We start from the raw sequence: 15,652 nt of genomic DNA, 5'->3' as shown, positions 1-15,652 counted from the left end.
TCCATTAAAATAAAATAGATCAGAAAAACAGTGTAGACATTGTTAATGTTGTAAATGACTGTTGTTGCTGGAAACGGATGATTTTTAATGGAATATCTACATAGGCGTACAGAGGCCCATTATCAACAACCATCACTCCTGTGTTCCAATAGCACGTTGTGTTAGCTAATCCAAGTTTATCATTTTAAAAGGTTAATTGATAATCATAGATCCCAGGCAGATTAGACATAGATTAGACATCACTTCCAAGATGGCAAAGCAGCAAGACATCTTTGTTTTTGTCCCATGTTTTGTCCCATGTAAATATTCAGCTTTTTTCATTTTTCAGTAAACATTTTCGAATTAAATATACCTTCCTGCAACCCACCTCACCCAACGTGGTACGGATCTGCTATTTGTTTTTGACTTTATAACTGGAACCTCCATAAGAGGCTAGCATTCAGAGGCTTGTTAGCCACTGCTAGCAGTATTTACCTTTAGCACAGACACCAGCCGCTTTAGCCCGGAAAATATCTGCCAGTCTGCACAGCGCGATATCAGCCCTGAGCACGTCGGACTGCTTTTTTCCACCCACACTATATCACCAGATTCCTGCCTCAAACTCTGGACCATTTCACTGGATCATCGCAGCTAGCTAGCTGCTACCGAGTGGCTATCGTGGCTAACGCCCTTGTCCAGAAGCAAGCACCAGCTAGCCTCGAGCTCCGCCCATTCCCCTGGCTAGCAAACGAAGTACACCAACTACATTACCTGTCTTGCCAATTGGCCTGGACCGTTTTCTCGACACGGAGCCCTGCCGATCCATCACAACTGGTCTTCTGAAGTATTTCGGCTGATGTGCTCTAAACCGGCCTCTGCGTCGTTGTTGTCGTTCTGGACCCAGCTAATAGCCCCGGTCCGCTAACTCTGAGGGCCGTGTCTCCCACTTGCCTAGCGTAGTAACGACTGCCGAGCAGCTCCCTGTTTCGTCCATTGCTGCTTATTGGACAATATGATCACTCGGCTACACAGCTGATGCCTACTGGACTCTTCATTAACACAGTACTTCATTTTGTTTATCTGTCGGCCCCAGCCTCGACCTCAGGCCCTGTGTGTAGCGAACTGACCCTCTCTGTCCATTCATCGCCATTTACCCGTTTGTGTTGTCTTAGCTGTTTACCCATTGTTGTCTTAGCCCTCCCAATCAACACCTGTGATTGCTTTATACCTCCCTCTAATGTCAATATGGTGTGTATACTGATGTTTAGGGTAGCCCTCATTGTTTTGTTATACTGCGGAGCCCCTAGTCCCGCTCTACATGCCTCGGTTAGCTCCCTTGCCCCACCCCCAAAACATGCGGGGAACGCACCCAGTTTAACTAGCACTTCCAGAGATGCAGCCTCTCTCATCGTCACTCAATGCCTAGGTTTACCTCCATTGTACTCGCACCCGACCATGCTCTTGTCTGTGATTATGTCCTGAATCTATCCAACCACGCCCAGAAGTCTCCTCCTTTTACTCTCTGTTCCAAACGCACCAGACGACCAGCTCGTATAGCCTTTAGCCGCACCCTTATTCTACTCCTCCACTGTTCATCTGGTGATGTAGTGGTTAACTCAGGCCCTGTGTGTCCCCAGGCTCTCATTTGTTGTTGTCTAACCGTAAAATCCTTGGGTTCATGCACATAAGAAGCCTTCTCCCTAAGTTTGCTTTATTCACTACTTTAGCACACTCCGCAAACCTTGATGTCCTAGCTGTGTCTGAATCCTGGCTTCGGAAGGCCACCAAAAATTCTGAAATGTCCATCCCCAATTACAACATTTTCCATCAAGATAAAACTGCTGAAGGGGGTGTAGTTGCAATCTACTGTAGAGATAGCCTGCAGAGTTCTGTCCTACTATCCAGGTCTATGCACAAACAGTTCGAGCGACTACTTTTAAAAATCCATCTCTCCAGAAATAAGTATCTCACTGTTGGCTCTTGTTATAGACCCCCCTCAGCTCCCAGCTGTGCCCTGGACACCATATGTGAATTGATTGCCCCCATTTATTTTCAGATTTCGTACTGTTAGGTGACCTAAACTGGGATATGCTTAACTTCTAGCGTCCCGAATTCAAATGAAATATCTATGAATATTAAACTTTCATGAAATCACAAGTGCAATACCTCAAAATAAAGCTTAACTTGTTGTTATTCCAGCCAAGGTGTCAGATTATATGCATATCCTAGCTTCTGGGCCTGAGAAACAGGCAGTTTACTTGGGGCACGCTTTTCCTCCGGGTGTGAGAATACCGCCCCCTACCCCAAAGAAGTTAACACCCCGGCCGTTCTACAATCTAAGCTAGACGCCATCAATCTCACACTAATTATCAAGTAACCTACCAGATACAACCCCAATTCCGTAAACATGGGAACCCTCATAGATATCATCCTAACCAACTTTCCCTCTAAATACACCTTTGCTGTTTTCAACCAGGATCTCTGCGATCACTTCCTCATTGCCTGCATCCGTTATAGGTCCGCGGTTAAACGACCACCCCTTATCACTATCACCGCTCCCTAAAACACTGCGAGTAGGCCTTTCTAATCGACCTGGCCCGGGTATCCTGGAAGGATATTGGCCTCATCCCGTCAGTAGAGGATGCCTGGTTGTTCTTCAAAAGTTCCTTCCTCACCATCTCAATAAATAAGCAGGACAGATATAGCCCTTGGTTCACTACAGACTTGACTTACCTTGACCAGTACAAAAACATTCTGTGGTGCACTGCACTATCTTTGAATAGTCCCCGCGATGCGCAACTTTTCAGAGAAGTCAGGTACTAATATACACAGTCAGTTAGGAAAGCAAAGGCTAGCTTTGTCAAACAGAAATGTGCATCCTGCAGCACAACTCCAAAAGGTTTTTGGGACACTGTAAAGTCCATGGGTAATAAGAGCACCTCCTCTCAGCTGCCCACTGCACTGAGGCTAGGAAACACTGGAACCAACGATAATCAATCATTTCAATAAGCATTTCTCTACTGCATCTCTATTGGATGCAGTTTATCACAGTGCCATCCGTTTTGTCACCAAAGCCCCATATATTACCCACCATTGCGACCTGTGTGCTCTCGTTGACTGGTCCTCGCTACATATTCATCGCCAAACCCACTGGCTCCAGATCATCTATAAGTCTTTGCTAGGTAAAGCTCCGCCTTATCTCAGCTCACTGGTCACCATAGCAACACCTTCCCGTAGCACGCGCTCCAGTAGGTATATTTCACTGGTCACCCCCAAATCCAACACACTTGGCCGCCTTTCCTTCAAGTTCTCTGCTGCCAATGACTGGAGTGAATTGCAAAAATCACTGAAGTTGGAGGCTTATATCTCCCTCACTAACTTCAAGCATCGGCTGTCAGAGCAGCTTTCCAATCGCTGCAGCTGTACACAGCCCATCTGTAAATAGCCCATCCAACCAACTACCTATCTCATCCCCATATATATATATATATATATATACTTTTTTTCTGCTCTTTTGCACACCAGTATTTATACCAGTATTTATACCAGTATTTATACTTGCACATCCTCATCTGCAAATCTATCACTTGTGTTAATTGCTAGACTATAATTACTTCGCCACTATTGCCTATTTACTGCCTAACCTCCTTACTTAATTTGCAAACACTATACAGATTTTCTATTGTGTTGTTGACTGTATGTTTGTATATCCCATGTGTAACTCTGTGTTGTTGTTTTTGTCGCACTGCTTTACTTTATATTGGCCAGGTCGCAGTTATAAATGAGTACTTGTTCTCAACTGGCCTACCTGGTTAAATAAGGGTGAAATAAATATAAATAAAATAGGGATCAAAAATTGGTTTATGGTTAAATTTAGGGGTCAAGTTTAGGCTTAGTGGTTGGGTTTAGCGTTAACTTTAGGGATATGGTTAGGGTAAGGTTTAAATTTAATGCTAGCATTAAGGTTAAGGTTAGGCAAATCATGGTTAGTGTATTCACCTTTCAGAACTGTACTGAATTCTGCCAGTCGTATATTCACTACCTACAGTTTAGTTATCTCTTCATTCGACACACAGTATAAAATAGTAGCCTTGACAAGTATGTATTCAACCAGTACATAACCAAAAACTGGTTGAATCCACATTGTTTCCAATTCATTTCATCCCCCTAACAATCAATGTGATGATGTTGAATCACAGTGGAAAAATCATTGGATTTGCAAAAACACTTTCCATGATAGACTGACCAGGTGAAAGCTATGATCCCTTATTCATGACATTTGTTAAATCTACTTCAATCCGTGTAGATAAAGATGAGGACACCTGTTAAATTAGGATTTTTATGCTTTGAGACAATTGAGATATGGATTGAGAATGTATGCCATTCAGAGGGTGAATGGGCAAGGCAAAATATTGAAGTGCCTTTGAAAAGGATTATGGTCACGCTCAACTGTTTCCTGTGTGTATCAACAATGGTCCACCACCCTAAGGTAAATCCAGCCAACTTGACACAACAGTAGGAATCATTGGAGTCAACATGGCCCACGCTTTTGATACCTTGTAGAGTCCATGCTGTAACGGCGTTCTTCGTTTGTAGAATGAGAGTCGGACCGAAATGCGGCGTAGTGGTTACTCATGACTTTAATAGGAAAAGTGACGCATGAAATAACGATACAAAATACAAAAACAACAAACGGAACGAAAACCTATTACAGCCTATCTGGTGAAACTACACACCCTGGCCTGACCAAATAATAAAGAAAACACAAAATACTAAGACCAAGGCGTGACACATGCACCAACAAATTGAGTCTGCTCTGAAGGCAAAAGGGGGTACAACTCAATATAAGGAAGGCATTCCTAATGTTTTGTACACTCAAAAAGTCATCAGGATAGTAGTACAAGCTTGTGCCCATAGAATATAATAACTAGAATGGACTTTACCAATTAAATCAACGTTCTGTGATGGGTGTACCGGTGGCCGTATTGAGTGTACCCAGTTATATTTCTATGGTTGTGCCACCTCTCCCTCACTGCCCCCTGGGGCAGCAGGGTAGATTCCCAGACCTGTGGAGGTAGAAGAAGGGCTGCACCAACCCACAGAACACCAGGAGGAACATGTTGAGGGCATCGAGCAAGCAGAACACTTCAGCTCTGATGGGTCTTATAGCAGGTACATGACTGCTCTTGGGTAGGTTGTTGATCAACATCATGGCCATGATGACAGAGACAATCGTGAACGCTCCCTTCTTCATGGCCTTCTTCTCCCTCTCCCCTCCCCCTCTTCTCTCAATCTCTCCCTGTCCTGGCGTGGGACGCTTCAGGACATGGACGATGGAGAGGCTGCAGAATAGATTGACCGATAGGAAGTGTAAGATGTTGGTGAGGAAGCAGTGGATGGGGAACTGAGGAGTGTAGAGGGAAACAACAGTCCCTGTGAACATCAGCGTGACCCCCCAGGACCCGGCCGACCCGACCCACCCTGTACCTTAAGGGTTTGTACTTCATATAGACCACAGGGTGGACCACCGCCTGGTAGCACTCCACACAGATGCTGCACTGGAACTCATGTGAATGGCAATGATGTGGTGAAAAGACAGTTATGCAGCCCTGCAAGAGAGAGTTAAACAAAGAGAGAGTTAAGGAGACAGAGAAAGAGTTAATGAGAGAGAGAGAGCATTACAAAGAGAGAGAGATGAGAGGTGTTGGGTTTGCGCCCGACATAGCGGTTTCCTTGATGACCAAAGAGCTCAATTTTAGTCTTAATTGACCAGAGTACTTTCTTCCATATGTTTGCAGAGTCTCCCACCTGCTTTTGGCATCAGACAGGAGACGCGTCCAACCATGATATGTACTGGTAAGATTTTCCCATATCACACGTTTCTAATTTTGACAGAAAGGGGTTTCATTTCAAGTGTACTGTTAGCTAGCAAATGTTAGCTTGCTGGGTCGCTAGCTGACGTTATGGTGTATGATCTCATTCTTCGTATCTCAGACACATTTGCTTGACTAGTTAAAGCCATAGAACGTGGTGGTTAGCTACCTGCAGATTCATGCAGGGTAGTAACATCATGAGTTGTGATGATGGTCCATTGTTTAGCTAGATACCTACATGTCTTAACAAAAACTCTAATTTTGACAAAGCGTTTTTTTCATTTCCAGTTAAAGTGTACTGTTAACTAGCTAGCTAATGTTAGCTGGCTGGCTGGCTAACTAATGTTACGTCATGCGTTGGGATTCATTGTTTACCCAGCTAGCTATCTTTCTACATTTCTGAACAAAAGTGTGCCAGAGCACAGAATAACTTATGCATTTTTGAACACTCAACATGTCCGGTTTCAGTGCACGTTGGCAACAAAGCGTAATTCATTTGTTGCCAGCAGCACAGGTACAGTCACCAATGCTCTGGATAACGTGAAAAAATCCTAACCAGCTCTGCTAGAGCAAGGAAAATGGTCAGAGTGGGGTGTTCTCTCATTTTGTGTCTGGAAGTAGCTAGCCAGTGTTTTCCAGTTAGCTTGGGTGCTTGACTATATTTGTGAGGTTAGAGCTCTCGGAACAACTCTACTTATTGGCCAGAGAGTTCAGTGTGCACTCTGAACACGAATCCACAGATGTTCAGTGAGCTGTTCTCTCTCTCTTAGATGTCTGGAAGTAGCTGGCAAGTGTGGGTGCAAAAGATACATAAAGGGACAAAACAATACTGAAGAGCAAAGATGTACGTCAAACTACAGGAGAAGAGAGAGAGAGACACATAGGCTACCAGACACATAGTCTACAAGTCCTAATAAGGACAGACATACCAAAGAACATACCAAGCTGGGCATGGGGGGAACATAGGATAAGACGTAATGTATTATTAATAGGATATGAAGACGCTGAAGGAATGTTAGAAGGGACACATAGTCTACGAGTCCTAATAAGGACAAACCATACCAAAGAAACACACCGAGCTAAAACAGAAGGGGCCCATAGGATGAGATGGGCATATATTATTTTGGGATAGGAGGAGGTCCTGCCACCATTATAAACGTAACCAAGGCAGATATGGGCGTTATTGGGCGTGAACAAGCAGGATGGATAGATTGAAAGATAATGGTGGCGGATGGACTTAGGGAGGTTACCACATTTACATGTGGGATGGACTCATATGTTATGTGTGTATAAATACAGAGCCAGTGCTCAGGGAAGGGAATTGTTCTGCGGACCAGCTCGGCTTCTGATATTCTGTATTAAAAGCCTCTATTGAATTCACAAGTTCTTGTAAGTGTTATATTTGATAAACGATTTTCTACGACACAAGTTTGTACAGAACGCACCGATCAACACTTACATAAATGGGTGGGGCTAAGGCTTAAGAGGGTGTGAACAATTCTGAATTGGTGTAGACAAAGACGGGCTCTCCAATTGTAGCCCAATAGTAGTACCAACACATTGAAAGACGGTTTTCTCAAAAGTGAGATTACAAATTGATCAACTTTCAAAGCAGGATTACATTCCCATTTTTTCTTTAAATGCAGATATACCAGATATACCATTTTCTAGCTCTGAGTCCCTACCTTTATCCGATGTGAAAAACAGAAATTCAAATGCTGCTACATAAGACTGAATCCAAGTGGTGAGTCACAAATGGTTAAAAAGAGTTAGGCCCGTGTCCATAGAGACACATACGAGCTCTACTGGTAGTACCGTTACTACCAGCTTAACAACACCTGCACCTGTCTACGACATAAGTTGTTCTGCTTCCACGAGCACATCCAATGCTAGCATCAGAAATTCTACATTTGTTGTTAGCCCAGCTAGCATGGACACTGACAGTTGTGAACCTGATGCAGCCGAAGAGCTACTGCCCCCTCACCCCAGAAAGCACTGAAAAACAAACAGGTATGTAGGTCCATCGAAGAGGTGCAAATATCATGATAACTACATTGATTTGTAGTTCACTTATATTTGGAGTAGTGCCTTTTCTCAGCCACAGTGTGTTATATGTGCAAAAGTATGATCGCACAATGATCTCACTCTTGTGCAGACATTTGGAAAAAAAACATGACAATTTGAAAAATGTATTTTTCTGAGCTAGAAGTAAGACACCTTTCGACTAGTAAGACATGTATAAAAGCAACAGATACCAGTAATAAGAAGGGGCTAGAAGCATTTTATATGGCAAGCTACCGAGTGGCTAGGACAGGCAAGCCCCTTACTATTGTGGAGGACTTAATTATTCCTGCTGCCGCGAATATGGCCGGGACAATGCTGGGGAAAAAGGCCCAAAAATCTGTGCAGACAATGCCTTTATCATACAACACTGTTTCAACACTGTTTCATTTTTCAGTGACATGGCAGGAGATGTTTTGAAACAGTTACAGCTTCTCATGCAAGCCAGTGAAATCTATGCATTATAGCTGGATGAGTCAACAGACGTGGTGGTTCTGGCACAGCTCCTGGTATATAATATTTTATGTTTATGGGGGGTCAATTATGGAATACATCTTCTTCTGGAAACCAGGGCAACAGGAGAGGATATTTTTTAAGTACTGGGCAGCTTTGTGACATCAAATGGACTTTGGTGGTCAAAATACGTTGGTGTCTGTACTGATGGTGCAAAAGCCATGACAGGGAGACATAGTGGAGTTGTAATGCCCGTTGTCCCCACAGCACTTGGGTACACTACAGCATCAACCGAGAAGCTCTTGCTGCCAAGGGAATGCCTGACGGCTTGAAAGGCATTTTGGACATTACAGTGAAAATGGTTATCATTGGTAAAGCAAAGCTTTCATATATTTTCTGCACTATGCAATGATATAGGCAGCGACCATGTACCGCTTTTACAAAATACAGAAGTCCTCTGTTTATCAAGGGGCGAAGAATTGACATGTTTTTTAATTGAGAGACGAACTTAGTTTTCTTTTCTGACCACAATTTTCACTTGTCTGACCTCTTGCATGATGATGAGTTTCTCACACGACTGGCCTATCTGGATGATGTTTTTTCTCAACTGAATGATCTGAATCTAGGATTACAGGGACTCTCCACAACTATATTCAATGTGCGGGACAAAATTGAGGCTATGATTAAGAAGTTGGAGCTCTTCTCTGTCTGCATTAACAAGGACAACACACAGGTCTTTCCATCATTGTATGATTTTTAGTGTGAAATGAACTCAAGATTATGGACAATGTCAAACGTGATATAGCGAAACACCGGATTGAGTTGGGTGGGCAATTACGCAGGTATTTTCCCAAAACGGATGACACAAACAACTGGATTAATTATCCATGTCATGCCCTGCATCCAGTCCACTTACTGATGTCTGAACATGAGAGCCTCATTGAAAATTCAACAAACTGTTCTGTGAAAATTGAATTTAATCAGAAGCCACCGCCAGATTTCTGGATTGGGCTGCGCTCAGAGTATCCTGCCTTGGTAAATTGGGCTGCGCTCAGAGTATCCTGCCTTGGTAAATTGGGCTGCGCTCAGAGTATCCTGCCTTGGTAAATTGGGCTGCGCTCAGAGTATCCTGCCTTGGTAAATTGGGCTGCGCTCAGAGTATCCTGCCTTGGTAAATTGGGCTGCGCTCAGAGTATCCTGCCTTGGTAAATTGGGCTGCGCTCAGAGTATCCTGCCTTGGTAAATTGGGCTGCGCTCAGAGTATCCTGCCTTGGTAAATTGGGCTGCGCTCAGAGTATCCTGCCTTGGTAAATTGGGCTGCGCTCAGAGTATCCTGCCTTGGTAAATTGGGCTGCGCTCAGAGTATCCTGCCTTGGTAAATTGGGCTGCGCTCAGAGTATCCTGCCTTGGTAAATTGGGCTGCGCTCAGAGTATCCTGCCTTGGTAAATTGGGCTGCGCTCAGAGTATCCTGCCTTGGTAAATTGGGCTGCGCTCAGAGTATCCTGCCTTGGTAAATTGGGCTGCGCTCAGAGTATCCTGCCTTGGTAAATTGGGCTGCGCTCAGAGTATCCTGCCTTGGTAAATTGGGCTGCGCTCAGAGTATCCTGCCTTGGTAAATTGGGCTGCGCTCAGAGTATCCTGCCTTGGTAAATTGGGCTGCGCTCAGAGTATCCTGCCTTGGTAAATTGGGCTGCGCTCAGAGTATCCTGCCTTGGTAAATTGGGCTGCGCTCAGAGTATCCTGCCTTGGTAAATTGGGCTGCGCTCAGAGTATCCTGCCTTGGTAAATTGGGCTGCGCTCAGAGTATCCTGCCTTGGTAAATTGGGCTGCGCTCAGAGTATCCTGCCTTGGTAAATTGGGCTGCGCTCAGAGTATCCTGCCTTGGTAAATTGGGCTGCGCTCAGAGTATCCTGCCTTGGTAAATTGGGCTGCGCTCAGAGTATCCTGCCTTGGTAAATTGGGCTGCGCTCAGAGTATCCTGCCTTGGTAAATTGAGCTGCGCTCAGAGTATCCTGCCTTGGTAAATTGAGCTGTTAAGACACCAATACCCTTTGCAACCACGTACCTATGTGAGAGTGGATTCTCAGCCCTCACTACCATGAACACTAAATACAGGCACAGACTGTTTGTGGAAAAAGACTGAGACTCTCTCCAATACAACCCAACATTGCAGAGTTATGTGCATCATTTCAAGCACAGCCTTCTCATTAACCTGTGATGAGTTATTCATAATTTTTGATGAACATTTTTATTTTTAAGATTGCTAAGTAAAGAGCAAAATTATTGATTGTTATTATATTTTTTATTTGTGCCCTGGTCCTTTAAGAGCTCATTAAGTTTAAATTCAGCACTCTCACTGTTTTTATTCAAAACTATTACAAAACGCGCTTCTCCGTACTTCCCATCTCGGGCTGCAGCTGCAATGAATCGATATCCCTGGGTTTTATTATAATCATCAGCTCATCGTGTCCATTTTAACATAAAGGAATATTTAACTGTCTCTGGTCTTCGGAACCACATGAATTTGAACTACACTGCCTCATGCGGTGCGACGTGAGTTTCGCCATCAGGTGGAAGAAGGTTTCCCCTCTCTGGTCAGTCTCACCGGAGGAAAGGAAGATTTGAGCAGGGACCGTTGGGAGAGGTGGTTGGGACAAATCGTTTTGAACGGTCATCCAACTCGGAATTCCAAGTCGGAAATGCATCTTCCTAGAGCTCCGAGTTTCGAACTGAAGATCACTGACGTCGTTATTTGACCTCGTTGACCATCAGATGCAGGTACCATCAGTCCAGCAAAATAAAAAAGCAAATTATTTCAATTCAATCTCCACAGCTTCACAAGTGCTAAACTAACTGATCTACTTTGCTATCAAAGCTCGAGTTTTGAAATATAACATGGTCCGATTGGCAAGCCAATCATATAGCCAATATGCTGTGATAATGTATTAAGTGTACTGCCCAAAAATCATTCCTAAAAAAATGTTTGTGTGAGGTTAATGTAAAAAAAATGTAATCTGAGCTGTAGATTTGTGTGCTTTTGACTGCGAATGTGAAATTGACTCAGAAAAGGTTGTTGACCACCACCCTAAAGGATGTTGTTTACTACACTATCCTCTAAAGGATGTAGTTCTCTAACCTATCCCCTAAAGTTAGAAAAGGTTGTTGACCACCACCCTAAAGGATGTTGTTTACTACACTATCCTCTAAAGGATGTAGTTCTCTAACCTATCCCCTAAAGTTAGAAAAGGTTGTTGACCACCACCCTAAAGGATGTTGTTTACTACACTATCCTCTAAAGGATGTAGTTCTCTAACCTATCCCCTAAAGTTAGAAAAGGTTGTTGACCACCACCCTAAAGGATGTTGTTTACTACACTATCCTCTAAAGGATGTAGTTCTCTAACCTATCCCCAAAAGTTAGAAAAGGTTGTTGACCACAACCCTAAAGGATGTTGTTTACTACACTATTCTCTAAAGGATGTAGTTCTCTAACCTATCCCCTAAAGTTAGAAAAGGTTGTTGACCACCACCCTAAAGGATGTTGTTTACTACAATATCCTCTAAAGAATGTAGTTCTCTAACCTATCCCCTAAAGTTAGAAAAGGTTGTTGACCACCACCCTAAAGGATGTTGTTTACTACACTATCCTCTAAAGGATGTAGTTCTCTAACCTATCCCCTAAAGGATGTTGTTTACTACACTATCCTCTAAAGGATGTAGTTCTCTAACCTATCCCCTAAAGTTAGAAAAGGTTGTTGACCACCACCCTAAAGGATGTTGTTTACTACACTATCCTCTAAAGGATGTAGTTCTCTAACCTATCCCCTAAAGTTAGAAAAGGTTGTTGACCACCACCCTAAAGGATGTTGTTTACTACACTATCCTCTAAAGGATGGAGTTCTCTAACCTATCCCCTAAAGTTGTGCACTATATTGGTAATAGGATGCCATTTGGGACTCCCCTATGTTTAATATTGGGTCAGGATCTAACATCATGCTGAGGCAGTGATATTCAAAGTCATAATCATAATTTAAAATGCCAAGTATACAGTTTAAATAACAAATTGTGAATGAACAGAACTTGAGCCCTTCTCAGAAGAGGTAGTGATTTCAGAGTTCCCTGTCCTGCAGAAGAGAATGAGTTTATTTTTATAATACAGAATTCCCAGTGTAGATTTAGGTTTTCAGGGTTAAAATCATAAATGATAGAATGAGAATAAACAATAAAAGCAAACAATTAAGTTATCTTTGTTTAATTATATCTGATACTATCTAAAGTTGAAGTCTGAAGTTTACATACACCTTAGCCAAATACATTTAAACACAGTTTTTCACAATTCCTGATATTTAATCCTAGTAAAAATGACCTGTCTTAGGTAAGAAAAGAAAATGTCAGAATAATAGTAGAGAGAATTATTTATTCATATCCTGCCTGTTTGTTCCCTGTCTGGGTGAATCGTCGGATGGGGCCACAGTGTCTCCCGACCCCTCCTTTCTCAGCCTCCAGTATTTATGCTGCAGTAGTTTATGTGTCGGGGGGCTAGGTTCAGTCTGTTATATCTGGAGTATTTCTCCTGTTTTATGCGATGTCCTGTGTGAATTGAAGTATGCTCTCTCTAATTATCTCTCTCTTTCTCTCTTTCTTTCTCTCTTTCTCTCAGAGAACCTGAGCCCTAGGACCATGCCTCAGGACTACCTGGCCTGGTGACGCCTAGCTGTACCCAGTCCACCTGGCTGTGCTGCTGCTCCAGTTGCAACTGTTCTGCCTGCGGCTATGGAACCCTGACATGTTCACCGGACTTGCTACCTGTCCCAGACCTGCTGTTTTCAACTCTCTAGAGACAGCAGGAGCGGTAGAGATACTCTGAATGATCGGCTATGAAAAGCCAACTGACATTTACTCCTGAGGTGCTGCCCTGTTGTACCCTCGACAACCACTGTGATTATTTGCCCCTGTTGGTCATCTATGAACATTTACACATCTTGACCATGTTCTGTAATAATCTCAACCCGGCACATCTAGAAGAGGACTGGTCACCCCTCATAGCCTGGTTCCTCTCTAGGTTTCTTCCTAGGTTCTGGCCATTCTAGGAAGTTTTTCCGAGCCACTGTGCTTCTACACCTGCATTGCTTGCTGTTTGGGCTTTTAGGCTGGGTTTCTGTACAGCACTTTGAGATATCAGCTGATGTAAGAAGGACTTTATGAATAAATTTGATTTTGATTTGATTTATTTAAGCTTTTATTTCTTTCATCACATTCCCAGTGGGTCAGAAGTGTACATACACTCAATTCGTATTTTGTAGCATTAACTTTAAAATTGTTTAATTTGGGTCAAACATTTCGGGTAGCCTTCCACAAACTTCCCACAATAAGTTGGGTGAATTTTGGCCCATTCCTCCTGACAGAGCTGGTGTAACTGAGTCGGGTTTGTAGGCCTCCTTGCTCGCACACGCTTTTTCAGTTCTGCACCAACATTTTCTATACGATTGAGGTCAAGGCTTTGTGATGGCCACTCCAAAACCTTGACTTTGTTGTCCTTAAGCCATTTTGACACAACTTTGGAAGTATGCTTTGGGGTCATTGTCCAATTGGAAGACCCATTTGCAAACAAGCTTTAACTTCCTGCCACCCCGTGCTTCATGGTTGGGATGGTGTTCTTTGACTTGCAAGCCTCCCCTTTTTCCTCCAAAAATAATGATGGTCATTATGACCAAACAGTTCTATTTTTGTTTCATCAGACCAGAGGTCATTTCTCCAAAAATTACGATATTTGTCCCCATGTGGAGTTGCAAACCTTCTGGCTGTTTTACGGCAGTTTTGGAGCAGTGGCTTCTTCCTCGCTGAGCGGCCTTTCAGGTTATGCTGATGTAGGACTCGTTTTACTGTGGATATAGATACCTTTGTACCTGTTTCCTCCAGCATCTTCACAAGGTCCTTTGCTGTTGTTCTGGGATTGATTTGCACTTTTCGCACCAAAGTACGTTCATCTCTAGGAGACAGAAGGCGTTTAGCCTATCAGAAGCTTCTAAAGCCATGACTTCAGTTTCTGGAATTTTCCAAGCTGTTTAAAGACACAGTCAACTTAGTATATGTACATTTCTGACCCGCTGGATTGGTGATACAGTGAATTATATGTGAAATAATCTGTCTGTAAACAATTGTTGGAAAAGTTACTTGTGCAATGCACAAAGTAGATGTCTTAACCGACTTGCCAAAACTATAGTTTGTTAAACAAGAAATTTATGGAGTGGTTGAAAAACAAGTTTTAATGACTCCAACCTAAGTGTATGTAAACTTCCGACTGCAACTGCACATAATGCTTCAGTAATGTCTTATGAGAAGATATTGATGCATTATACCCATTCATATCAGAGGTTCAACAGCACATTTAAATGTTTTCATTATCATTCCTAATGACAGTGCTACTCTGAACAGTGATTTAAATGTATTGATTCTGTAGTTTAGTTTAGTTCTTTTGTTTGAAAGTAAAAGCTACGAAGGCCCAAATGGTACCCTATTCCCTATACAGTGCACATACATTAAATAAATGATTAAATGTTACTTATTTCATTCATGTATTGTTTTGTTTTTCATTTCTTTACATTGACTGAGAATTGCCTTTTACAGAAATCAACTGTTGCACTGAAGTAGTGAGTCATTGGAGTGCATTTTATTTAAATAGCATCTGCACGTGAACGAGCAAGACCCCTTAACTCAAGCCAAGCCTTATACTTTCCATGGTAACAGGAGGTTAGCTGTTTAGGAACAGTGGCTAGCTGTGCTATGGCTGGGGGGGAGCTAATGGTCCGTGCATGAGTTGAACATGGAAATCAGTACATTTCCCTTGGTGGTATGGAAACCACACTGCTGAACTAACTGTTTTCAAATCAGACGGAAAGTAGGTAAACATAATTGTCCCTGAAGGGATGAGTAAAGTTGTATTGAATTGACAAAAAATATTATATCGTCTGGTAAACATCTGTCTTTAAATGATCCAACATTGGTTTCAATGACAAAACAGTGACACAGATTCAATAAAAAACACTTCATTCTCATTGTACACTGGTTTCTATTTTCATTTCTCACTCTTCTATATCATGGGGAAAGTTTCTAACAAAATGAAAAATATATTGACTGAATTGAAATGGAATCTTCCCAATCTTAGGGTCAAAATGTTTTTGCTGATTGGATTGTCAGTGTTGTGGCTGATTGGTTGTGTATTGTCAGTGTTGTGGCTGATTGGTTGTGGATTGTCAGTGTTGTGGCTGATTGGTTGTGGATTGTCA

At 42.7% G+C, this 15,652-nt stretch overlaps 1 long non-coding RNA gene across 1 annotated transcript; it reads left to right on the top strand.

Annotated features, from left to right (window-relative positions):
• The first annotated feature begins 5,282 nt into the window (after positions 1-5,282).
• On the top strand, positions 5,283-15,426 carry LOC127908031 (uncharacterized). Its single transcript, XR_008065970.1, has 2 exons — positions 5,283-5,835; positions 13,027-15,426. It is a non-coding gene; the product is annotated as an uncharacterized LOC127908031 (long non-coding RNA).
• Positions 15,427-15,652: the final 226 nt, after the last annotated feature.

This window comes from Oncorhynchus keta, chromosome 16 (assembly GCF_023373465.1).
Source record: "Oncorhynchus keta strain PuntledgeMale-10-30-2019 chromosome 16, Oket_V2, whole genome shotgun sequence".
Lineage (NCBI taxonomy): Eukaryota > Metazoa > Chordata > Actinopteri > Salmoniformes > Salmonidae > Oncorhynchus > Oncorhynchus keta.
The sequence above is the reverse complement of the archived record's forward strand: the minus strand, read 5'-3'. Positions and strand labels throughout refer to the sequence as shown.